Genomic DNA, 25304 nt, shown 5'->3' on the forward strand with positions numbered 1-25304 from the left:
TCGGTGTTCCTTCCCACAGAAATCCTCGGGCCCTAACTCGCGTCCTTGGGGCCTCCTTTCGGGACCAGCCCCAGGTCCCTCACAAAATCCATCGCTTCTTTGGGCTTGGAGAAGTAGTGGTGTTGACCCTGGTGCGTGATCCATAGCCGAGCTGGGAACAGCAGACCAAACTTCACGTGCTTCTTGAACAGCACCTCCTTGACATTCTTAAATGCTGCTCGCCGCCGAGCCACCTCCTGGCTTAGGTCCTGATAAATGCGGAGAACACCACGTGCTGCTCCTGGCGCTCTTTGCCCACTGCAAGCACCCGCTCCTTGTCCACGAACCTGTGGAACCTAATCACCATCGGGCGGGGGGGGGTCCGCCCAGCCGCCCCTGCCTTGCCTGCACTCTGTGTGCCCCCTCCAGCTCCAGCGGTCGCGGAAAGGCTTCGGCCCCCATCAGCTGCTTCAGCAGGTCTGCTACAAACGCTGCAGCATCAGCTCCCTCCGCCCCCTCCGGGAGGCCGACCATCCTCAGATTGTTCCTGCGGACTCTATTCTCCAGCTCCTCCACTCTGTCCAGCAGTCTTCTCTGCCGCTCTTTCAGGCCGTCCACTTCTAGCGCTGCAACCGTTTGCGCATCCGCCTGCTCCTCCACCGCTTCTCCCAGCTCCTTAACTTTAACATCCTGAGCGTCCAGCCTCTGGTTCAGCTGATCCACCGCTTTCTGGATTGGGTCCAAGCTGTCCCGCTTCAGCGCTTCAAAACTGGACTTCATTACCTGGAGCATGTTATCCAGCGCCAGCTGGATTGCTGAGTCCGGGGTCCGTGTGTCCGCCATCTTAGGTCCCAGGTAATTTTCTTCAGGTCCTTGTCTCTGTCCCTTTTTCTCCTTCTTCTTCTGCCTTCTGGAATCCCGCTGTTCCATGTGCCGCAGCCCGCTCCTCAGCGCCTTCGCTGCCGCTTTCCTTCGCCCAGCTCCTCGAATTTTACCTCCTGGGCATCTGAAGTGGGTCCAAGCTGTCCCTCCTGCAAACTTTTTTTTTCCTTTGTCCTGGAGGAAGGAAGGTCCGTGGGTCCGCCATCTTACCCTTCAGGCCAGCTTCCTCCTTGCCTCCGTCTCTCTCTCTCTCTTTTTTCCTCACCTGCTGGCCTCCCACACTTCCATCTTCTGCAGCCCGCACTCCTCTTCTGTTCCCGGCAGCCTTTTTGCCGCCCCCCTGGTCCCGTTATCACGGGGAAACAGCTGTTCAGCCCCGCCGGAGTGAGAGCCCACCGAATGTGCGGCTCACTCGTACATCGCCGCCACCGGAAGTCCTTGTTTTCATATCTTGTTTTATATTGCTTCTGTGAAGAGCTTTGGGATGTTTTATGAGGCTAAAGATTCTCTATAAGCATACATTGTTATGTATTTTCCTATTTTGCTTTATTAATCAGTTATTATTGTAAATTATTAAAACAGCGAATGCCAAAATTGTTCCTGTGATTTACTTCATGCCGAATTCTTGGTCTTAACCAATGTAATCAAGTCTGTGGTGGTAATAAAATAAAATACTGCCTCAAAATAAGAATGAAAATGTACGACAAACGTAAACCACTGAAGATGGAAATAACAAAAAAAAAAATCATGGGTTGTAGCATCTATGGAGAGAGAAACAGAGTTAACGTTTCAAGTCAATGACCTATTATTAGAACTGGAAAAGGTTAGAAATATAACAGGTTTCGAGCAAGGACAGAGGCAGGGAAAAGGGGGAAAAGAAGAAAATGGAAGAGCTTTGCGGTGGTGGAAGGCAGAGATTAAATGACAAAATAAATATTTCTCAGATACTGAAGTAGTCCATCTCCCGCACATTCAGCAAGACCTGAACAACACTGAGGCTTGCATTGCTGAGGGATGAATAATATATGGCCACAAAAGTGCCAGATGATGACTATCTACAACAAGAGAGAACCTAGCCATCTCACCTTGATATTCAATGGCATTGCCATCCTTGATCCCACTATCAACATCCTGAGTTTTACCATTGACCAGAAACTGAACTGGATGAGCTGTATAAATACTGTGGCTATAAGAGCACGTCAGAGGTTAGGAATTTGGGGGCAAGTAACTCATCTCCTGACTTCAAAAGGTGAAGTCACACAGGATCAGGGGTGAGCTGGCAAGAGGGATACAGAACTCGCTAGGTCATAGAAGGCGGAGAGTAGCAATGGAAGGGTGCTTTTCTAATTGGAGGGCTGTGACCAGTGGTGTTCTGTAGGGGTCTGTGCTGGGACCTTTGCTGTTCATAGTATATATAAATGATTTGGAGGAAAATGTAACTGGTCTGATTAGTAAGTTTGCAGATGACACAAGTGTGGTGATCACAAGTTAACCAGATGCAACACAACTGAGCGACCACTAGAGGGAGCACGGGAGAGCCATATAAATAGATCAGGACAGGAAGTGAGAAACAGTACACAGCAGGCAGAGCTAATAGCTGGACACACAGCAGCTAGGATAGCACTGAAGGTAGCCGTACGTAGAGCTCTGAAGAATGAACAAACTCACAATAAAGCATCTTCTCCACATTTGAGACTGCGAGCTTTATTAAGACACGAGGAACAACACATGGTACCAGCAGTGATTTCAGACGCTTACTACAGGACAACTCAGCTGCAGATACAGAAAGCACAAAATGGCATGGAAATCTCCTACTGGACATTTGACTGGGGAAGACATCGCTAATTCGAGGATGTGGCATGGATACCCACCTCAGCTGGACACGACTGGTAATGTAAGAAATGTCTGGAAAAGGTTTAAACAAATGTTCGATTTTTATCTCATAGCTAATGATGTAGCAGAAGCCTCAGACAAAATTAAAATAGCAATTCTCATCGAAGGGCCTGTCAATAGGAAAGTGTATAATGGATTTAAATACTCAAAAGGTGAAGACAGGAACAGCTTACAAACGTTACTAAACAAATTTGAAGAGTACTGTGAGAAATTTGAACAGCAAGGCATGCTCACAGTCCAACCTGCACAGAGACTGAGTGATGCAAGACTTAAAAAATCACAAAAAGATCAGGAAATCGCGAATGCACAGTACAGATCAAAAAGAAGAAATAACATGAATTTTTCACAAAGCCAAAACGCTGAAATCCAGTCCAGATCAGAAAGAAAAGGTAACTTACAACTTTTAGAAAGAAAAAAACGCTGAAATCCGCGATAAAATGGCGTCGGAGCACATTTTGCAGTCTATGGTAAGCAAAGAACTACAAATCGCGTCTGCGCATGCGCCGGAACCGGAAGTCGCGCATGCGCAGTTTACAAAAGATCGCGGCGCCGATCGTTATGCGCATGCGCAAGCCGCGCATGCGCAGTCAAGAAAAGTCTTCGTCGCGGACCGTCATGCGCATGCGCAAGCCGCGCATGCGCAATGGACACCGAACCGCACAAGGAAAGAAAGCCGATTTGCGCATGTGCAAGTCGTTCCTACGCGTGACGTCATGACGTCTGAGAATCCTGACCACGCCCACTTAAAAGGGAAATGCCCGAAAATTGAAAACAAGACACTTAAAGTGGTAAAACCAAATTTTCTTGCCTCAGAACACAGAAAAACGCCTGAACTTAAACCAACAGTGAAAAACAACTTGCACAAAACCTTGGAAAAAGCTGCCTTCACCACACACAGTGAAGCGAACAAAAAGAATTCCGAAACAACAAAAGATGATTTGTTTTTCGACGATTACCTCTCAGACCTGACTGGGTCAGTCGGATATGCTTATCACAGCATCAGCGACACGGTCGCAAAGTACAACACGAACCAACTTGTGGTAGATGAATCCAACCAAAATGCTTTGGTTTTCGAAGAATACTACTCAGACATAGCTGAGTCAGTCGGATATGCTTATCACAGCATCAGCGACACGGTCGCAAAGTACAACACGAACCAACTCGTGGTAGATGAATCCAACCAAAATGCTTTGGTTTTCGAAGAATACTACTCAGACATAGCTGAGTCAGTCGCATATGCTAATCACAGCATCGGCGACACGGTCGCAAAGTTCAACACGAACCAACTCGTGGTAGAAGAAGCCAACCAAGATGAAATGGCTTTCAAAGAATACTACTCAGACATGGAGGAGTTATTTGGACATGCTGATCACAGCATCAGCGACACCGTTGCAAAGCTCAACACGAATCTACTCATGGTGGATGAATCCAACACCATGGTGCCATGGCAGCTCGTCGATACATTGGATGACAGCAATACCCAAGACGAAGACGACGCCACACAGAGAGCACAGGAAGACTCCACGGAGCGAGCGATGACAGGCTCCACAGTGCGAGTGATGAAAGACGCCAACAGGGATGCAAGCAAACACTCCCGGGCGGACACCAAGCATGAACAAGACCATGAAGGTAAACCCGCTGTACCTGAGCAACCGCAAGCAGACTATGAAAGTCTACCAAGCTCACAGGAACAAGAAGAAAGAGCGGACTATGAAAGTCCAACACGCTCACAGGAACAAGAAGAAAAAGCAGGCTATGAAAGTCCAACACGCTCACAGGAACAAGAAGAAAGAGCAGACTATGAAAGTCCAACACGCTCACAGGAACAAGAAGAAAGAGCGGACTATGAAAGTCCAACACGCTCACAGGAACAAGAAGAAGACAATGCACCTCTGCCCACTGCATGCGAAGACAGTGACAAGGTGATCACACTCAACGTACAGGATCACAGTGAGACTGACAGTTCTCAGCTTGTCTGTACCGAAGCACAGAGCGAAAACAGTGACAAGGTGCTCGCACTCGACGTACAGGATCACAGTGAGACTGACAGTTCTCAGCTTGTCTGTACCGAAGCACAGAGCGAAAACAGTGACAAGGTGCTCGCACTCGACGTACAGGATCACAGTGAGACTGACAGTTCTCAGCTTGTCTGTACAGAAGCACAGAGTCGGGCCACCCAACAGTCCAGAGAGACAATGCCGAAAGAAACCATGCAGATTCTGACTCCAGAAGAGGAGCACCTGGAGTCCAGAGACATCAAACAAAAAGAAACCATGCAAATTTTGACTCCAGAAGAGGAGCACCTGGAGTCCAGTGAGATAACATCAACAGAAATCATGAAGATTTTAACTCCAGAAGCGGAGCACCAAGAGTCTAGAGAAACCACGTCAACTGAAATCATGCAGATTTGGACTCCAGAAGAGGAGCGCCGAGAGTCCACAGACACCGCGTCAAATGTAATCAAGAAGACTTTGACTCCGGAAGACGAGCACCAAGAAAGCAAAGATGCGGAATCCAATTCTCCACAACTGATTGATGTCACCTGCACCGATGCAACATCAGATCATTCGCACCACTCGCGAGAAGACGAGCACCAAGAAAGCAAAGATGCGGAATCCAATTCTCCACAACTGATTGATGTCACCTGCACCGATGCAACATCAGATCGTTCGCACCACTCGCAAGACGGAATGCTCAATGACTCAAATTATCCACTCGGGACACTCATAGAGTATAACAAGAAAAACAAAAGTCAAAAGAAACACAGCAAGAACAAAAACAACATGAAGCGCGACAAGACCAACAACAATAGCAAGAAGCACAGCAGAAACAAGAACGACAACAGCAAGAAGAAAAGCAACATGAAGCGCGACAAGACAAACAACAATAGCAAGAAGCACAGCAGAAACGAGAACGACAACAGCAAGAATAAAAGCAACATGAAGCGCAACAAGACAAACAACAACGTCAGGCACAAAGATAGCGACAACGACAGGGACAGAAACAACAAGAATGGCAACAAACACAACAAAGTCAGGAACAAAGATAGCGACAACACCAAAGACAGAAACGACAAAAAACAGCACCAAGACCGGCAACGAGAACAACAAAGTCAGGAACAACGACAGTGCCAACACCAAAGACGGAAACGACAAAAACAGCGACAAGTACGGCAACGAAAACAACAAAAACAAGAACGACAGAAACAACAGCAATGAAACAACGACTTGTACACAATGGAACTACTTGGCACATGACGGACAATGCCACAGCGCATGGCAAAACGATGACAAGACTACAAACATGTCATGGGATGACGACGAATCGCATAAACACACGTCTGCTCCAGAACAAGCAAGCACACCAGCATCCAAGGCGGATGAGACAATAAATCAACACCACAAGCACAAAAAAAAGTCCATGCCAGTCAACATCAGTGATGTGACCATGCAAACACCTCGGGATGACGCATTGGGTACTTAAGATAACAAGGAACACCAACAACATTCACAGCGGACTTGCAATATCAATATCACCACGTCATCAACAACAAAAAGAAAAAAAAAAGCTCTGAACAAATTCATCAAGTTTGGACTCATAAATGTGTTTATTAAGTTTGGACATATAAATACATTGGCTTTGTTAACTAAGGCAATAGCATCATCACTTGTATAGATACGCATATCATAAGTTACTGTTTTGTATAAATTTCCTTAATGATGTACAGAAACTATGTAATGAGAAAGAGGGGGATGTGGTGATCGTAGATTGACCAGATACAAAAACAACAGAGCAAACACGAGCGGGAGAGCTATAAATACACTGGGACAGGATGTACAATTTTCTTTAACGATGTTCAAAAAATATGTTAAGAGAAAAAGGGGGATGTGGTGATCACAAGTTAACCAGATGCAACACAACTGAGCGACCACTAGAGGGAGCACGGGAGAGCCATATAAATAGATCAGGACAGGAAGTGAGAAACAGTACACAGCAGGCAGAGCTAATAGCTGGACACACAGCAGCTAGGATAGCACTGAAGGTAGCCGTACGTAGAGCTCTGAAGAATGAACGAACTCACAATAAAGCATCTTCTCCACATTTGAGACTGCGAGCTTTATTAAGACACGAGGAACAACACAACAAGGTTGGTGGAATTGCGGATAGCGATGAGGACTGTCAGAGGATACAGCAGGATTTAGATCGTTTGGAGATTTGGGCAGAGATGGCAGATGGAGTTTAATCCGGACAAATGTGAGGTAATGCATTTTGGAATATCTAATACAGGTAGGGAATATACAGTGAATGGTAGAACCCTCAAGAGTATTGCAAGTCAGATAGATCTCGACTTCCGGTGGCGGCAATGAGGAGCTAAGACGCACATTCGGCAGCTCCCGCTGAGAACGGACTTTGGGGCTCTTTTCAGGGCCCCCAACGGAGCTGTAGCAGCAAATCCCGACAGGGGAAGAGGTCAGGAGTCGACCCCAATGGTCCTATGGTCCGGACCGGGAGTGGGGTAAGGAAAAAACCGGAGTCAGCACCCCTGAAAAAACGGGGGAAGGAAGACAAAATGGCGGCCGACGGAGGCCTTGAGGAGCTGAGGCAGTGGGCTCAGGAACAGCAGGCGACTCTGCTGCGCTGCTTTCAGGAGCTTAAGTTGGAGCAGGCCGAGAAATGGGACTCAAACTGAGGGTCTAGGATGGGGGATGCTGTATAATACTGTATTTGTATTTATATTTGCTTGGTTTAGTGTAAGATGTGGGTTGGCCTTAGGGTGGGTGGGGTGATGTTGTTTTGTTTCTTCTATATGGGTTTTTATGCAGGGTCGGGTGGACGGGTTCGGGCAGAGGGGTAAACGGGGAGTTCAGGGAGCTGGTGGGGGGGACTGACAATGGGAGTAGCCCTGGAGGAGGCGGGGCCGGGCAGGGCGAAAGCGCGGGCTTTATGCGGGTTTCCTGCGCTGGGAGATGGTGGGGGTAGGGCCGGGGCTGAGAAGCGTGGGTCGTTGTTGGCTGTTTTCTTTTACCGCGCAAGAGCGGGGGGGGGGGGGGGGGGGAGGACCCGTTGACGGGCACAATGGAGGAGGGGCAGTCCCACATGGGGAGGAGTCGAAGGTACGAAGGTAGGGCGGGAGTCGCCGTGGTCAGCAGAAGTTAGCTGGCTCACGGGAGTGTTATGGAGGGAGGGGGCGGCTAGGAGGGTTCCTAGCCTGGGTGGGTGGGGGGGTGGGGGGGTACCGGGTTGCTGCTGAAACGGTCAGGAAGGAGCTGGAGGACGCAGGGGGTGCTGGAGGGGGGGAGTTGCCGCCGTGGGAAACTGGCAGAGCGGGGGACGCTGGCCGGGGGTGGGCAAGGGATGGGCTATGGCTAATCGGCAGGGGAGGGGGGCAGGGAGCCCTCTGATCCGGCTGATAACCTGGAATGTGAGGGGGCTGAATGGGCCGGTCAAACGGGCTCGGGTGTTTGCGCACCTGAAGGGGCTGAAGTAGGATGTAGCCATGCTCCAGGAGACACACCTGAGAGTGGTGGACCAGGTTCGGCTGAGGAAGGGATGGGTGGGCCAAGTATTTCACTCAGGGCTGGATGAGAAGAGTAAGGGGGTGGCGATCCTGGTGGGGAAGAAGGTGTCGTTTGAGGCGCTAAATGTGGTGGCTGACAGTGGCGGGAGATATGTGATGGTGAGTGGCAAGCTGCAGGGGGAGCGGGTGGTGCTGGTGAATGTTTATGTCCCAAATTGGGACGATGCGGGGTTTATGCGGCGTATGTTGGGCCGCATTCTGGACCTGGAGGTGGGGGGCCTGATCATGAGGGGGGGGACTTAAACACAGTACTGGATCCCCCATTGGATCGATCCAAGTCCCGGATGGGTAGGAGGCCGGCGGCGGCTAGGGTGCTGAGGGGATTCATGGACCAGATGGGGGGGGGTGGATCCCTGGAGGTTTGCGAGGCCAAGGGCCAGGGAATACTCGTTTTTCTCCCACGTACATAAGGCCTACTCGAGGATCGATTTTTTTGTCCTGAGCAGGGGGCTGGTGTCGAGGGTGGACTGGTGGAGGAAGTGGAATACTCCACCATTGCCATTTCGGACCATGCCCCGCACTGGATGGACCTCGGGCTGGGGGAAGAGAGGGACCAACGTCCGCTCTGGTGCTTGGAGGTGGGACTGCTGGCAGATGAGGAGGTGGCCGAGAGGGTTCGGGGGTGTATCGAAAGGTACCTTCAGGCCAATGATAATGGGGAGGTTCGAGTGGGGACGGTCTGGGAGGCATTGAAGGCGGCGGTGAGGGGGGAATTGATCTCCATCCGAACCCATAGGGAGAGGGGGGAGCAGAGGGAGAGGGAGAGACTGATAGGGGAGAGGGTGCGGGTGGATAGGAGATATGCGGAGGCCCCAGAGGAGGGATTGCTGGGGGAGAGGCGTAGCCTTCAGGCCAGATTCGACCTATTGACCACCAGAAAGGCGGAAGCTCAGTGGAGGAAAGCACAGGGGGTGGTGTATGAATACGGGGAGAAGGCGAGCAGGATGCTGGCGCACTAGCTCCGGAAGCGAGATGCGGCCAGGGAGATTGGGGGAGTGACGGATGGGGCTGGGAAGGTGGTGCAGAGGGGAGTACATGTTAATGGGGTCTTCAGAGACTTCTATGGGGAACTGTACCGGTCGGAGCCCCCGGTGGAGGGGGGTGGAATGGGGCACTTCTTGGACAAGCTGCGATTCCCGAGGGTGGAGGAGGAGCAGGTGGAGGGACTGGGGGCGCCGATCGAGCTGGAGGAGGTGGCCAAAGGGATAGGGAGCATGCAGTCGGGGAAGGTGCCGGGGCCGGACGGGTTTCCGGCGGAATTTTATAAAAGGTATTTGGACCTGTTGGGCCCCCTGTTGGTCCGGACCTTTAACGAGGCAAGGGAGGGGGGGGGGGGGGGGGGGGGGGGGGCTTTGCCCCCAGCTATGTCACGGGCGCTGATTTCCTTGATCCTGAAGAGGGACAAGGACCCTCTGCAGTGCGGATCATATAGGCCGATTTCGCTGCTGAACGCCGATGCTAAGCTGCTGGCAAAGATCCTGGCCACTAGAATAGAGGATTGCGTGCCCGGGGTCATCCATGAGGACCAGACGGGGTTTGTGAAGGGAAGGCAGTTGAATACGAACGTACGAAGGCTCCTCAATGTCATTTTGATGCCGGCCATGGAAGGGGAGGCGGAGATAGTGGTGGCATTAGATGCAGAGAAGGCCTTTGATAGGGTTAAGTGGGAGTATTTGTGGGAGGTGTTGGAGAGGTTTGGGTTTGGGGAGGGGTTCATCCGGTGGGTGAGGCTGCTCTACAAGGCCCCGATGGCGAGTGTAGCCACGAATAGGAGGAGGTCGGAGTACTTTCGACTGTACCGGGGGACGAGACATGGGTGCCCCCTGTCGCCCTTGCTCTTCGCGTTGGCGATTGAGCCCTTGGCCATGGCATTGAGGGAGTCAGGGAACTGGAGGGGCATGGTGCGGGGTGGGGAGGAGCATCGAGTGTCGCTGTATGCGGACGGCCTGTTGCTGTATGTGGCGAACCCGGTGGGGGGATGCCGGAGGTGATGAGGATTCTAAGTGAATTCGGGGGTTTCTCGGGGTATAAGTTGAACCTGGGCAAAAGTGAGGTGTTTGTGGTGCATCCGGGGGATCAAGAGGAGGGGATTGGTAGGCTCCTGTTGAAGCAGGCAGGGAAGAACTTCAGGTACCTAGGGGTCCAGGTGGCGGAGAGCTGGGGGGCCCTGCACAAGCTCAACCTCACAAGGTTGGTGGAGCAGATGGAGGAGGAGTTCAAGAGGTGGGATATATTACTGCTGTCACTGGCAGGGAGGGTGCAGTCCGTTAAGATCACGGTGCTCCCAAGGTTTTTGTTCCTGTTCCAGTGCCTTCCCATCCTTATCCCGAAGGCCTTTTTTAGGAGGGTCAACAGGAGTATCACGGGATTTGTGTGGGCGCATGGGACTCCGAGGACGAGAAGAGTGTTCCTGGAACGAGGCAGGGATAGGGGGGGCTGGCGTTGCCCAACCTCTGTGAGTACTATTGGGCTGCCAACGCAGCAATGGTGCGTAAGTGGGTAATGGATGAGGAAGGGGCAGCATGGAAGAGGATGGAGGCGGCGTCATGTGTGGGCACGAGCCTGGAGGTGCTGGTAATGGCGCCGTTGCCGCTCCCTCCAACGAGGTATACCACGAGCCCGGTGGTGGCGGCTACCCTCAAAATTTGGGGGCAATGGAGACGACATAGGGGAGAAGTGGGAGGCTCGATGGAGGCCCCGATGCGGGGGAACCATCGGTTTGTCCCAGGGAGCATTGATGGCGGATTCCTGGGCTGGCACAGGGCAGGGGTTAGGAGGATGAGGGACCTGTTTCTGGAGGGGAGGTTCGCAAGCTTGGGGGAGTTAGAGGAGAAGTTTGGGCTCCCCCCGGGGAACATGTTTAGGTACATGCAGGTGAGGGCGTTTGCCAGGCAGCAGGTGGAGGGGTTCCCCCTGCTGCCCCCACGAGGGGTGCGGGATCGGTTGCTCTCGGGGGTGTGGGTTGGAGGAGGGAGGATTTCAGACATATACCGGGTAATGGAGGAGGTAGACGAGGCCTCGGTGGAGGAACTGAAGGGTAAATGGGTAGAGGAGCTGGGTGAGGAGATCGAGGAGGGGACGTGGGCGGATGCCCTGGAGAGAGTGAACTCCTCCTCTTCCTGTGCGAGGCTTAGCCTCATACAGTTCAAGGTGCTGCATAGGGCCCACATGACTGGGACAAGGATGAGTAGGTTTTTCGGGGGCGAGGACAGGTGTGCTTGGTGCTCGGGGAGCCCAGTGAACCACACCCATATGTTTTGGGCGTGCCCAGCGCTGGGGGAGTTTTGGAAGGGGGTAGCAAGGACGGTGTCGAGGGTGGTGGGATCCAGGGTCAAGCCAGGCTGGGGACTCGCAATTTTTGGGGTTGCAGTGGAGCCGGGAGTGCAGGAGGCGAAAGAGGCCGGTGTTCTGGCCTTTGCGTCCCTAGTAGCCCGGCGGAGGATCTTGCTCCAATGGAAGGATGCGAGGCCCCCAAGTGTGGAGGCCTGGATCAATGATTTGTCAGGGTTCATCAAATTGGAGAAGGTGAAATTTGCCCTGAGGGGATCAGTACAAGGGTTTTTCAGGTGGTGGCAGCCCTTCCTGGACTTCCTGCAGAACGGTAGGGAAATAGGCCGACAGCAGCAGCGGCCCGGGGAGGGGGGGGGGGGGGGGGGGGTTGGGAATCGCGGGGGGGGGAGAACTGCGTACATGGGTTTGTGGGCTGTGGCGGGTGCTATCTCTTTCCCTCTTGTTGTTTGGGTGCTCTTTTGTTTTTTTTGTCATTTTGTTTGTAGTTGCTTTTGAAGTTGGGGGGGTATTGTTCTTGGGGTGTTACCGCGGTTGTTTTGTTCATGTTTATATGTTAAGATGTTTATATTTTGTAAAAATTTCAATAAAACTTACTTTACAAAAAAAAGTCAGATAGATCTCGGTGTACAGGTCCACAGGTCACTGAAAGGGGCAACACAGGTGGAGAAGGTAGTCAAGAAGGCATATGGCACGCTTGCCTTCATTGGCCGGGGCATTGAGTATAAGCATTGGCAAGTCATGTTGCAGCTGTATCGAACCTTAGTTAGGCCACACTTGGAGTATAGTGTTCAATTCTGGTCGCCACACTACCAGAAGGATGTGGAGGCTTTAGAGAGGGTGTAGAAGAGATTTACCAGGATGTTGCCTGGTATGGAGGGCATTAGCTATGAGGAGCAGTTGAATAAACTTGGTTTGTTCTCACTGGAACGACGGAGGTTGAGGGGCGACCAGATAGAGGTCTACAAAATTATGAGGGGCATAGACAGAGTGGATAGTCAGAGGCTTTTTCCCAGGTTAGAGCGGTCAATTACTAGGGGGCATAGGTTTAAGGTGTGAGGGACAAGGTTTCGAGGAGATGTATAAGGCAAGTTTTTTTACACAGAGGGTAGTGGGTGCCTGGAACTCGCTGCCGGAGAAGGTGGTGGAAGCAGGGACGATAGTGACATTTAAGGGGCATCTGGACAAATACATGAATAGGATGGGAATAGAGGGATACGGACCCAGGAAGTGTAGAAGATTTTAGTTTAGACGGGCACATGGTCGGCACGGGCTTGGAGGGCCGAGGGGCCTGTTCCTGTGCTGTACTTTTCTTTGTTCTTTTGTTCTTTGACTTGTCCACCACTTATAAAGCAGAAATCAGGACTGTGATAGAATTCTTGTAAGTTTGACATTTTGTTTGTGACTGTTCAAGGGCTACATAGGTACATGTATTTAATATATAATCAAAATGGATTTAATAAGTTTAACATGGAAAGTGGTCCCCGTGTTTGCGTGGGTTTCACCCCCACAACACAAAGATGTGCAGGGTAGGTTAAATTGCCCCTTAATTGGAAAAAAAAGAGAATTGGGTACTCGAAGTTAAAAAAAAAGGAAAACAAACATGGTTAGTGCAAAAATGTAATACTCAACAAAGATAGTGGTATACAGTCATGTCACTCAGGGATCAGTTCTTGCTTCCACAAGGACTATAGCATGTGCCTCTTTGTGGTATTCTGTTGACCGAAGACCTTAATGGTTGGTCTCATGTCCACTTCTTCTTCCCAAAAGTTTTAACCAAATGTTATTGGATTTACGCCTTACCTTCTTTTACCTTATTTGGTTATTACATATGTGACTGTTCCCTTTCCCCTTAGCTCAGTGTTGTATAAGGTGTAAGGTAAAACTCATTCAAGTCACATGTTGGGTTAAATTACTTCACTGGCCATCCAGGGAGGCAGTGGCGTAGTAGTATTATCGCTGGGCTAGTAATCCAGAGACCGAGAATAATGCTCTGCGGACCCGAGTTCGAATCCCGCCATGGATGGTGAAATTGGAATTCAATAAAAAATCTGTAATTAAAAAGTCTAAAAGGTGACCATGAAACCATTGTAGATTGTCATAAAAACACATCTGATTCATTAATATCCCTTAGGGAAGGAAATCTGTCGTCCTTACCTGGTCTGGGCTACAAGTGACTCCGGATCCACAGCAATATGGTTGACTCTTTACTGCCCTCAGGTATAAATGCTGGCCGAGCTAGCGACACCCACATCCCATGGACAAATAATAAAAACAATCACACAGCAAGCCTGTACATTCATTGTATCTTTTTAAGAGGTATTTCTGGTACAACAGGTATTTCCAGCTGAATGTTGTAATTCCTCATCTGTTGCAGGTCAACCTGCTCCATCATTTAACTTTTAGCCAAACTCAGGTACACGCTAACATACATCTTTAACAAACATATTCTGAATAATCATTAATGAAGCAAAAGATATAATTAAAGACAAGGCAAGCACAAAAAGAATATTAGTGATTTTAAATTAATAATTATACATCATGACTCGGCCTTATTACTTTATACCCCAAATAAGCTTATATATCAAATTTCTTATGCTACTTTAAATGCTCTCCACTTGCCTGGGTGAGTGCAGCTCTAACAACACTTAAGAGACTCAACATTATCCAGGACAAAGCAGGCCACCACCAATGACACAGTGGCACAGTGATTAGCACTGCTGCCTCACAGCATCAGGGACCCGGGTTCAATTCCAACCTTGAGTGACAGTCTGTGTGGAGTTTACACATTCTCTCTGACTCTGCATGAGTTTCCTCTGGGTGCTCTGGTTTCCTCCCACAGTTCAAAGATGTGTTAGGTGGATTGGCCATGCTAAATACCCCTTCATGTCCAAATTCCTAAATTGTACAAAGGTTAGGTGGAGTTATGGGGTTACAGGGATAGAATGGGGGATTGGGCCTAGGTAGGATGCTCTTTCAGAGGATTGGTGTAGACTTCATGGGCAGTAGAGATTCTATGATTCCACCACCGATGCACAGTGGCAGCAGGGTGTATCATCTGCAAGATGCACAGCAGAACTCGGCAAACATTCTTCGAAAGCACCTTCCAAACTTGCGACCTCTACCACCTAGGTCAATGGCAGAGGATGCATTGAAACATCATCACCTGCAAGTTCCCCTCCAAGCCACACACCATCCTTGACTTGGAACTACATTGACATTCCTGTGCTGTCGCTGAATCAGAATCCTGGAACTCCCTTCCGAACAGCACTGTGGGTGTAACTTACTCCACATGGACTGCAGCGGTTTGAGAAGGTGGCAAACCTCCATTTCTCAAGGGCAATTAGGAATAAACAATAAATGCTTGCCTAGTCCACATCTTGTGAACAAATACATTTTAAAAAGTATGGTAATGCAGGGTTAAATGAGAGGATAAGAAGACAAGTACAGAAAGAAAAGGTGGGATATAGCAGAATCATCAGCAATAGATGCTGTCTTAGGAAGTGGAGTCGATGGTAGCCATGATGTGGAGATGCTGGCATTGGACTGGGGTGAGCACAGTAAGAAGTCTTACAATACCAGGTTAAAGTCCAACAGGTTTGTTTTGAATCACTAGTTTTCGGAGCACAGCTCCTTCCTCAGGTGAATGAAAAGGTGGGTTCCAGAAACATTTATCTAGACAAAGTCAAAGATGCAATACGTCTGGACCTGTAGACTTAATTACCTGTAAAGACTCGCATTCAAAGTATTGTATTGCATCTTTGACTTTGTCTATTTAAATGTTTCCAGAACCCACCTCTTCATTCACCTGAGGAAGGAGCAGTGCTCCGAAAGCAAGTGATTTAAAAGAAACCTGTTGGACTTTAACCTGGTGTAGTAAGACTTCTTACTGAGAAAGTGGATACAGCGATTATGTTCTAAAATTGTTAAACTCAATTTTGAGCCCCAAAGGCTGTAAAGTACCTAAGTAGAAGATGAGATGCTGTTCTGCGAGCTTCAGTGTAACAGTATGGGAAGCTGAGGACTGGGAGATCAGAGTGGGAATGGGCTGGAAAATTAAAATGACAGCAGACAGAAACTTGAGGTCACCCTTTCAGCCGAAACAGAAGCACTCTTTCACCAATTGATGGCCATGTATTCAGCTGCCCAGGCCCCAAGCTGTAGAATTCATTCCTGAAAGTTTTCTGTCTATCTTGCTTTCTTCCGTTAAGACATACCTTAAAACTCCTTTTGACCGAGATTCTGGTCACCTCCTCTAATATCTCCTGATGTGGCTCAGAATAACAGTTTGTTTAAAATGTCTCTGAGAAGCACTTGGGGATGTTTTAATACTTTAAAGGTGCAATATAAATACAGGTTGTTGTTGTGTACTTCAGTGAATCTTCTTAATCTAATTTTGTGTCTTATTTTAGCTACTCAGATTGTTAAGCTGAGTAACTCTTCCTATCAAGCGAAACCCGCCCTGGAATTATCTGTGGTCAATGGTTTCAGAAAAATATTTTGCAAAATGACCTTGAGGCATAGATGAAATATATATTACAGTTAATCGTAGTCCTTTCTAACCATTGTCTGATTGGTTCTTTATCTAACACATTAATATTTTTGCAGGATCATTCATTTAAATGCACGCTTCAACTCTTTTGGGGTTCAACTAATAAAATATACGTTTCAGGTAAAATGTAATCCTTGCACTTTGAACATCGATTCTTGATTAAAAAAATACAGCGCAAGAAATGAATCTGGACTTCTGACTCCTCATTGCACAAAACCCATCTAGTGGCAACTTCATCCAAGGCTACAGGCAAAGAACCAATTCACTAGAATTCAAACATTTGTTTATAATAACAAGCCACAGCCGCTGTTGCAATCAGCAGATAAACACTATAATAATCCCTTCTTTCACCTATTTTATTGCTTAACCATAATAAAGTGATGAAAAAAATAGGCTTAATAGCTTTACTCACTTTGTACCACCAAGCTAATTATAACACATATGATATATTACTGCTGTTTGCACAAGTCAACTTTCTCCCGTCACTGAACTTCAGACTGGACTCTGATTATAGAATGGCGCAGAAGGAAGGCATTCGGCTTGTTGTGTCTGTGTCGGTCCTCTGCAAGAGCAACTCAGCAAGTCCAACTTCCTGCTCTTTCCCCATAGTCCTGCAGGATTTTCTCGTCGGTTGCTTATCCAATTCTCCGATAAAAGTTACAATTGAATATGTGGTGAATGTGATTCACACTATATATAGTTGCCAATATCACTCCATGTATATATGTTCATTATCTACCCATTGTAAGTGCAGTTGCACTATCCGACCACCAGGGGGAGTCGCTCTGGGAGTACGCAGGAGTTGTACTGGGCTCCTCCCCTGGCTCCACCCAGGACTCCTCCCCCTGGGACCGATGTATAAAGATCAGTGCGTTAGAGCCAGCCTGCCATTTCACCTGAAGTTCAACGACGAATAGGCTGGCTCTATTGTAAGTGTATTAAAGCCTCTGTTCAGATCTAACTACACGTGTTCGCTGAATTGATGGTTCCATCAATTTAATACACTTAAGAAGCTGCCGAAGTAAAGCATGGAATCCGCTGTATAACCAGGACGTCTAGAACTCGATCCGCAGGATGCAGAGGCTAAAGAAACCTTCTGCCACTGGCTGAAATGTTTTAAGGCCTACCTGACCGAAATCAGCACCGCTGAAACTACGGAGGAACAAAAGCTCAGCCTACTGCACGCGAGGGTAAGCCACAGAGTTTCTACACAACTAAATCCAACCGGTTCCTACACCGCTGTGCTGGCGATTTTGGACAAAATGTATATTAGGCCCATGAACGAGGTCTTTGCCCGCCATGTGTTCACGACTCGCCGACAACGGCCTACTGAAACTTTAGCTGAATTTGCACGCGAGTTGAACAATCTCTCAAATGACTGCAATTACCAGGCCGTAACCGCGACCAAACATAGGGAGCTTGCTGTGCGGGATGTTTTTGTAGCGGGCCTTCGATCTAGCTATGTACACCAGAGACTATTAGAAAATGGGGCCCAGGGCTTAGAGACTACCGTAGAGGCTGCTATCACAATGGAAGTTTCCTTCCACAGCCTCAATTCATTTCCCGCGGACCTCGCTAACCCTGCATGGGCCCCCGACCTGAGGACCCCCCAAGACTGGCAGACCTCCACCATGCGGCCGGCCACGTGCGATTCATGGGGGCCCCCAGTCAAATACTCAAGCTATACAGCTGCTCCAGCTAATTACTCAGCTTCCCCAGCCAGCTACTCAGCTCGCCAAACTAGTTATTCAACTGTTCCAGCCTGCCACTTCTGTGGACAAAGCCAGCACCCGTGGCAGCACTGCTCAGCCCGATCCGCAACCTGCAGCAGCTGCGGGAAGAAAGGCCACTATGCTAAAGTGTGCCTCGGCAGAAGGGCCCCAGCCCTCAACACCCCAACAGTCCAAAAACATCGCCCCCAGCACCAGCAGGCCCACGGGGCCCGAAACGCTGCGGCCTACGCTCAGGCTCCGCCCCCTCCCGCCACGTGCGATCCATGGGGGCCGCCATCTTGTCAAACCTCCACCTTGCGGCCGGCCACGTGCGATTCATGGGGGCCGCCATCTTGGACGCCATCTTCATCACCACCCTCCACGTGCGATCCACGGGCCCTAGCTGCATCCCCAGACTCAAACAGCTCATCGGAGGAGTACGACCTCCCCGGGCAGTCACCACATGGCCCGCAACTCAGTGCAATGTTCCTGCATCAAGCTCGCCAGAACGCAGCGGCATCTACTCGACAGGACGCCCGATCAGAAGAATTCGACTCCCCCGGGCACCCACCACGCGGCCCGCAACTCAACGCAGTCACCCTCGACCAATCTCGCCCCAAGCATCTGAGAAATTCGATGACGGAGGTCCAGACCAACGGGTACAACACGTCGTGCCTCTTCGACTCCGGGAGCACAGAGAGCTTCATACACCCAGAGCTGGTAAGACGCTGTTCCCTCCCTATTTATCCCGTCAACCAAACTATCGCCCTCGCTTCAGGCTCCCATTCCATCCAAATCCAACGCCGCACTACAGCAACGCTAATAATTTGAGGCGCTAGCTATTCCAAATTTAAACTGTATGTCTTGCCCGACCTCTGCGCGCCACTCCTCTTAGGCTTGGATTTCCAATGTAACCTCAAGAGTCTCACCCTCAGCTTCGGCGTGCCCCTGCCCCCACTCACTATCTGCAGCCTCGTCACGCTGCTCATCGCCCCCCCTCCTCTCTTCGCCAACCTCACCCCGGATCGCAAACCGGTAGCCACCCGCAGCAGGCGGTACAGCCTGCAGGATAGGGTATTTATCAGAACGGAGGTCCGAAGGCTGCTCAGTGAGGGGATCATAGAGGCCAGTAACAGTCCCTGGAGAGCTCAGGTGGTGGTCGTCAAGACCGGGGAAAAATTCCGCATGGTCGTTGATTATAGCCAGACCATCAATCGCTTTATGCTCCTAGACGCGTATCCCCTCCCCAGAATTGCAGACATGGTAAACTAGATCGCCCAATATCGGGTATTTCCCACGGTGGATCTGAAGTCTGCATACCACCAGCTCCCAATCCGCCCGGAGGACCGCCACTACACGGCATTCGAGGCCGATGGCCGCCTCTTCCATTTCCTCCGGGTTCCCTTCGGCGTCACTAAAGGGGTTTCGGTGTTCCAACGAGCAATGTACCGAATGGTAGACCAGTACGGGCTGCGGGCCACGTTTCTGTATCTGGATAATGTTACCATCTGTGGCCATGACCAGCAGGATCACGACGCCAACCTCCACCGTTTTCTCCAGACGGCCCATAAATTAAACCTTACATATAAGGTAGTGATGGGCAAGCTAATGGGGCTAAAGATAGACAAGTCTCCTGACCCTGATGGAATGCATCCCAGAGTGCTAAAAGAAATGGCTAGGGAATTGCAGATGCACTAATGATGATTTACCAAAATTCACTAGACTCTGGGGTGGTCCCGGTGGATTGGAAATTAGCAAACGTGACACCACTGTTTAAAAAAGGAAGTAGGCAGAGAGCAGGAAATTATAGGCCAGTGAGCTTAACTTCGGTAGTAGGGAAGATGCTGGAATCTATCATCAAGGAAGAAATAGCGAGGCATCTGGATAGAAATTGTCCCATTGGGCAGACGCAGCATGGGTTCATAAAGGGCAGGTCGTGCCTAACTAATTTAGTGGAATTTTTTGAGGACATTACCAGTGCAGTAGATAACGGGGAGCCAATGGATGTGGTATATCTGGATTTCCAGAAAGCCTTTGACAAGGTGCCACACAAAAGGTTGCTGCATAAGATAAAGATGCATGGCATTAAGGGTAAAGTAGTAGCATGGATAGAGGATTGGTTAATTAATAGAAAGCAAAGAGTGGGGATTAATGGGTGTTTCTCTGGTTGGCAATCAGTAGCTAGTGGTGTCATAGAACATAGAACATAGAACAGTACAGCACAGAACAGGCCCTTCGGCCCTCGATGTTGTGCCGAGCAATGATCACCCTACTTAAACCCACGTAACCCGTATACCCGTAACCCAACAATCCCCCCATTAACCTTACACTACGGGCAATTTAGCATGGCCAATCCACCTAACCCGCACATCTTTGGACTGTGGGAAGAAACCGGAGCACCCGGAGGAAACCCACGCACACACGGGGAGGACGTGCAGACTCCACACAGACAGTGACCCAGCCGGGAATCGAACCTGGGACCCTGGAGCTGTGAAGCACTGATGCTAACCACCATGCTACCGTGAGGCCCCCAGGGATCCGTGTTGGGCCCACAATTGTTCACAATTTACATAGATGATTTGGAGTTGGGGACCAAGGGCAATGTGTCCAAGTTTGCAGATGACACTAAGATGAGTGGTAAAGCGAAAAGTGCAGAGGATACTGGAAGTCTGCAGAGCGATTTGGATAGGTTAAGTGAATGGGCTAGGGTCTGGCAGCTGGAATACAATGTTGACAAATGTGAGGTTATCCATTTTGGTAGGAATAACAGCAAACGGGATTATTATTTAAACGATAAAATATTAAAGCATGCCGCTGTGAAGAGAGACTTGTGTGTGCTAGTGCATGAGTCACAGAAGGTTGGTTTACAGGTGCAACAGGTGATTAAGAAGGCAAATGGAATTTTGTCCTTCATTGCTAGAGGGATGGAGTTTAAGACTAGGGAGGTTATGTTGCAATTGTATAAGGTGTTAGTGAGGCCACACCTGGAGTATTGTGTTCAGTTTTGGTCTCCTTACTTGAGAAAGGACGTACTGGCACTGGAGGGTGTGCAGAGGAGATTCACTAGGTTAATCCCAGAGCTGAAGGGGTTGGTTTATGAGGAGAGGTTGAGTAGATTGGGACTGTACTCGTTGGAATTTAGAAGGATGAGGGGGGATCTTATAGAAACATTTAAAATTATGAAGGGAATAGATAGGATAGATGCGGGCAGGTTGTTTCCACTGGCGGGTGAAAGCAGAACTAGGGGACATAGCCTCAAAATAAGGGGAAGTAGATTTAGGACTGAGTTTAGGAGGAACTTCTTCACCCAAAGGGTTGTGAATCTATGGAATTCCTTGCCCAGTGAAGCAGTTGAGGCTCCCTCATTACATGTTTTTAAGGTAAAGATAGATAGTTTTTTGAGGAATAAAGGGATTAAGGGTTATGGTGTTCGGGCCGGAAAGTGGAGCTGAGTCCACAAAAGATCAGCCATGATCTCATTAAATGGCAGAGCAGGCTCGAGGGGCCAGATGGCCTACTCCTGCTCCTAGTTCTTACGTTCTTATGTTCTTATAACAAGGAGAAATGCGTGTTCCGCACAAACAGACTAGCCATCCTCGGCTACGTCGTGGAGAACAGAGTCCTGGGCCCAGACCCCTCCCCCATGGCCCCAATGCCCTCAAACGGTGCTTGGGGCTCTTTTTGTACTACGCCCAGTGGGTCCCCCAATATGCGGACAAAGCCCGCCCACTCTTCAAGGCCACACTATTTCCCCTGTCTGCTGAGGCGTGCCAAGCCTTCAGCTGCATCAGGGACGACATCGCCAAAGCAGCCATGTGGGCGGTGGATTAATCCACTCCCTTTCAGATTGAGAGCGACGCCTCAGAGGTAGCGCTAGCAGCCACTTTAAACCAAGCAGGGCGTTGCATTTTTCTCCCGTACCCTAACCACTTCAGAACTCCGACACTCCTCAGTCGAGAAGGAAGCACAAGCCATCGTGGAGGCTATCCGACACTGGAGGCACTACCTCGCAGGTAGGAGGTTCACCCTCATTACCGACCAACAGTCGGTCGCCTTCAACTCGCAAAGGGGCAAAATTAAAAATTACAAAATTCTTCGGTGGAGGATTGAACTCTCCATCTACAATTACGATATCAAATATCGACCGGGGAAGCTCAATGAGCCCTCGGATGCCCTATCCCGCAGGACATGCGCCAGCGCGCAAATCAGCCGCCTAAAAGCCATCCACGATGACCTCTGCCACCCAGGGGTCACCCGGCTCGCCCACTACATCAGAGCCCGAAACCTGCCTTTCTCCAACGAGGAGGTAAAAGCGGTCACCAGGGACTGCCCGATCTGTGCGGAGTGCAAACCGCACTAATATAGACCAGACAGGGCCCACCTGGTCAAGGCTTCTAGGCCCTTTGAACGCCTTGCGATCGATTTCAAAGGGCCACTCCCCTCCACTAACAAAAACATTTACTTCCTTAACATTATTGACGAGTTCTCCCGATTCCCCTTCGCCATCCCATGCCCTGATATGACCTCCCACACAGTCATTAGGGCCCTGCACAGTGTCTTCACCCTGTTCGGTTTCCCCAGCTACGTGCACAGCGACCGGGGTGCGTCCTTTATGAGTGACGAGCTGCATCAGTACCTGCTCGACAAGGGCATCGCCTCGAGCAGGACTACCAGTTACAACCCCAGGGGGAACGGACAGGTGGAGAGGGAGAACGCAACGGTCTGGAAGACCGTCCTACTGACCCTCAGGTCCAGGAAGCTCCAAGTTTTCCAATGGCAGGAAGTCCTCCCTGACACGCTCCACGCAATTAGATCCCTTCTGTGTACAGCTACCAACCAAACCCCCCATGAGCGGCTCTTCATTTTTTCCAGGGGCACTACCATAGGGGTCTCACTTCCGGCGTGGCTGAGGACGCCAGGCCCGGTTCTCCTAAGGAAGCACGTCAGGACGCACAAGACCGACCCCATTGTTGAAAAGGTGCGCCTGCTTCATTCCAACCCACAGTACGCATTTGTTGAGTTCCCGGACGGTCGCCAGGACACAGTATCCCTCCGGGACCTGGCACCCGCTGGATCCAGCCCCCCATCTACCCCCACCGAGGAAGTCCTTTCCCCGTTCCCTATGCGGCCGCCCCCTTGCGCCCCCGATTCTGCGAGCTCACCCCACCAGTCCCGAGTGCCAGCACCAAGTCGCCCCCCGCGCCCCCAGTCTCCATTCGACCAGGAGGTGTATGAGGCTCGGACAAGACTCGCCCCGGAGCCGGCAACCGTACCCCAGACCTCGACGCCCGCCCAGCCACCGCAAGAGGCTGCAACCCCGGTGCTCCGCAGATTAAAACGGACAATTCGTCCACCGGGCAGACTGACTCTTTGAGCCATCACCCCCGCCGGACTTGATTTTTTTAACAGGGGGTGAATGTGATTCACACTATATACCTGTATAGTTGCCAATATCACTCCATGTATATATGTTCGTTATCTACCCATTGTAAGTGCAGTTGCACTATCCGACCACCAGGGGGAGTCGCTCTGGGAGTACGCAAGAGTTGTACTGGGCTCCTCCCTTGGCTCCGCCCAGGACTCCTCCCCCTGGGACCGATGTATAAAGATCAGTGCCTTAGAGCCAGCCTGCCATTTCACCTGAAGTTCAATGACGAATAGGCTGGCTCTATTGTAAGTGTATTAAAGCCTCTGTTCAGATCCAACTACATGTGTTCGCTGAATTGATGGTTCCATCAGAATGTGCCTCCATCACCCTCACAGGCAATGTATTCCAGATCCTAACCACCCACTGCATAAACTCTCCTGTCTCCTTCACTTCCTGTTATCTAGTCACCACCTATCGTTTCCCCCTTTACAATTCCTACACAATCCCTGCTTCTTACTTTCTTGTCGCCGCCACCCCATGCGTGAATCTTTCTTGGATGAGCCCACAGCTCATGGAGAGGACCTATGTAGTCATATTGAAAGCAATATGTCCAAATGTTCTATCCTCCTTTTCACCAATCTTCCTGCATAATATGCCTATTGGGAGCCAATTGTGCCAAAATCCACCATAGCCAGCTCTGAAGGAGTCATAGAGACTTGAAATGGTAATTCTGTTTCTCGCTCCACAGATGCTGCCAGACCAGCTGGGTTTTTCCGGCATTTTCTGTTGTTATTTCAGATTTCCAGCATCCTCGGTATTTTACTTTTAGTTTACTCCACCATACCCCTTGACTCTACTAAAATGTTTGTTTGTGGACAAACAAAGTCCTCTCAATCCATGATCTTATTGTGCACAATTGCATTATCACTGTGGCTATGACTGAAACTCGGCTCACGGATGGCAACACCTTGCGCCTTACTGAAGTCTCTCCACCCAGCTATACTTTCACCTCCTGCCCCAACAACCCTGTGGAGTGGTAGTGTGGCCCTTATCACAAAATGTGACATTGTCTCCCAACCTTCTCCTTGACCACTTTCTCCTGCTCTTTTGTGCATTTCACCTATGTTCATATCTCACTTTGCTCTAAAATCCTTCTTTCCTACCAATGCTCGCACATCATACATGGTACTCAGTATTCCGAAAGGATAGACAGGATGGTTAAAGATGGCATCAACAGGGCAGCACAGTGGCGCAGTGGGTTAGCACTGCGGCCTCACTGAGCTGAGGTCCCATGTTCGATCCCGGCTCTGGGTCACTGTCCGTGTGGAGTTTGCACATTCTCCCCGTGTTTGCGTGGGTTTCGCCCCCACAACCCAAAAACGTGCAAGCTAAGTGGATTGGCCACTCTAAATTGCCCTTAATTGGAAAAATGATTGGGTATACTAAATTTAAAAAAATAAATAAAATAAAATAAAGATGGCATCAAGGCTGTATTAAGAAATTATATTAAGGGCAGCACGGTGGCACAATAGTTAACACTGCTGCCTCACGGCACCAAGGACCTGGGTTCGATCCCGGCCCCGGGTCACTGTCCGTGTGGAGTTTGCACATTCTCCCCGTGTTTGCCTGGGTCTCACCCCCACAACCCAAGGATGTGTAGAGTAGGTGGATTGGTCACGCTAAGTTGCCCGTTAATTGGGAAAAAAAGAATTGGGTACTCTAAATTTATTTTTGAAATTAAGAAATGATATTGGCATTAAGGGTAAAAATGTTGAATCGATCTGGGTGGAAATAACAAATGAGAAAAAAAATCCTCTGTAGGAGTAATTTACAGCCCCTGAAAAACACTTCCAAAGTGGGGTATAGAATAAACCAAGAAATGAGGGATTGAATTTAAGAGCCGTGAGGTGATGATGCAGTTGTACAAACCTTGGTAAGGCAACATTTGGAGTACTGTGCGCAGTTCTGGTCGCCTCATTTTAGGAATGATGTGGAAGCTTTGGAAAAGGTGCAAAGGAGATTTACCAGGATGTTGCCTGGAATGGAGAGTAG

The sequence above is a fragment of the Scyliorhinus canicula genome, chromosome 13 (assembly GCF_902713615.1).
Source record: "Scyliorhinus canicula chromosome 13, sScyCan1.1, whole genome shotgun sequence".
In the NCBI taxonomy this organism is placed as follows: domain Eukaryota; kingdom Metazoa; phylum Chordata; class Chondrichthyes; order Carcharhiniformes; family Scyliorhinidae; genus Scyliorhinus; species Scyliorhinus canicula.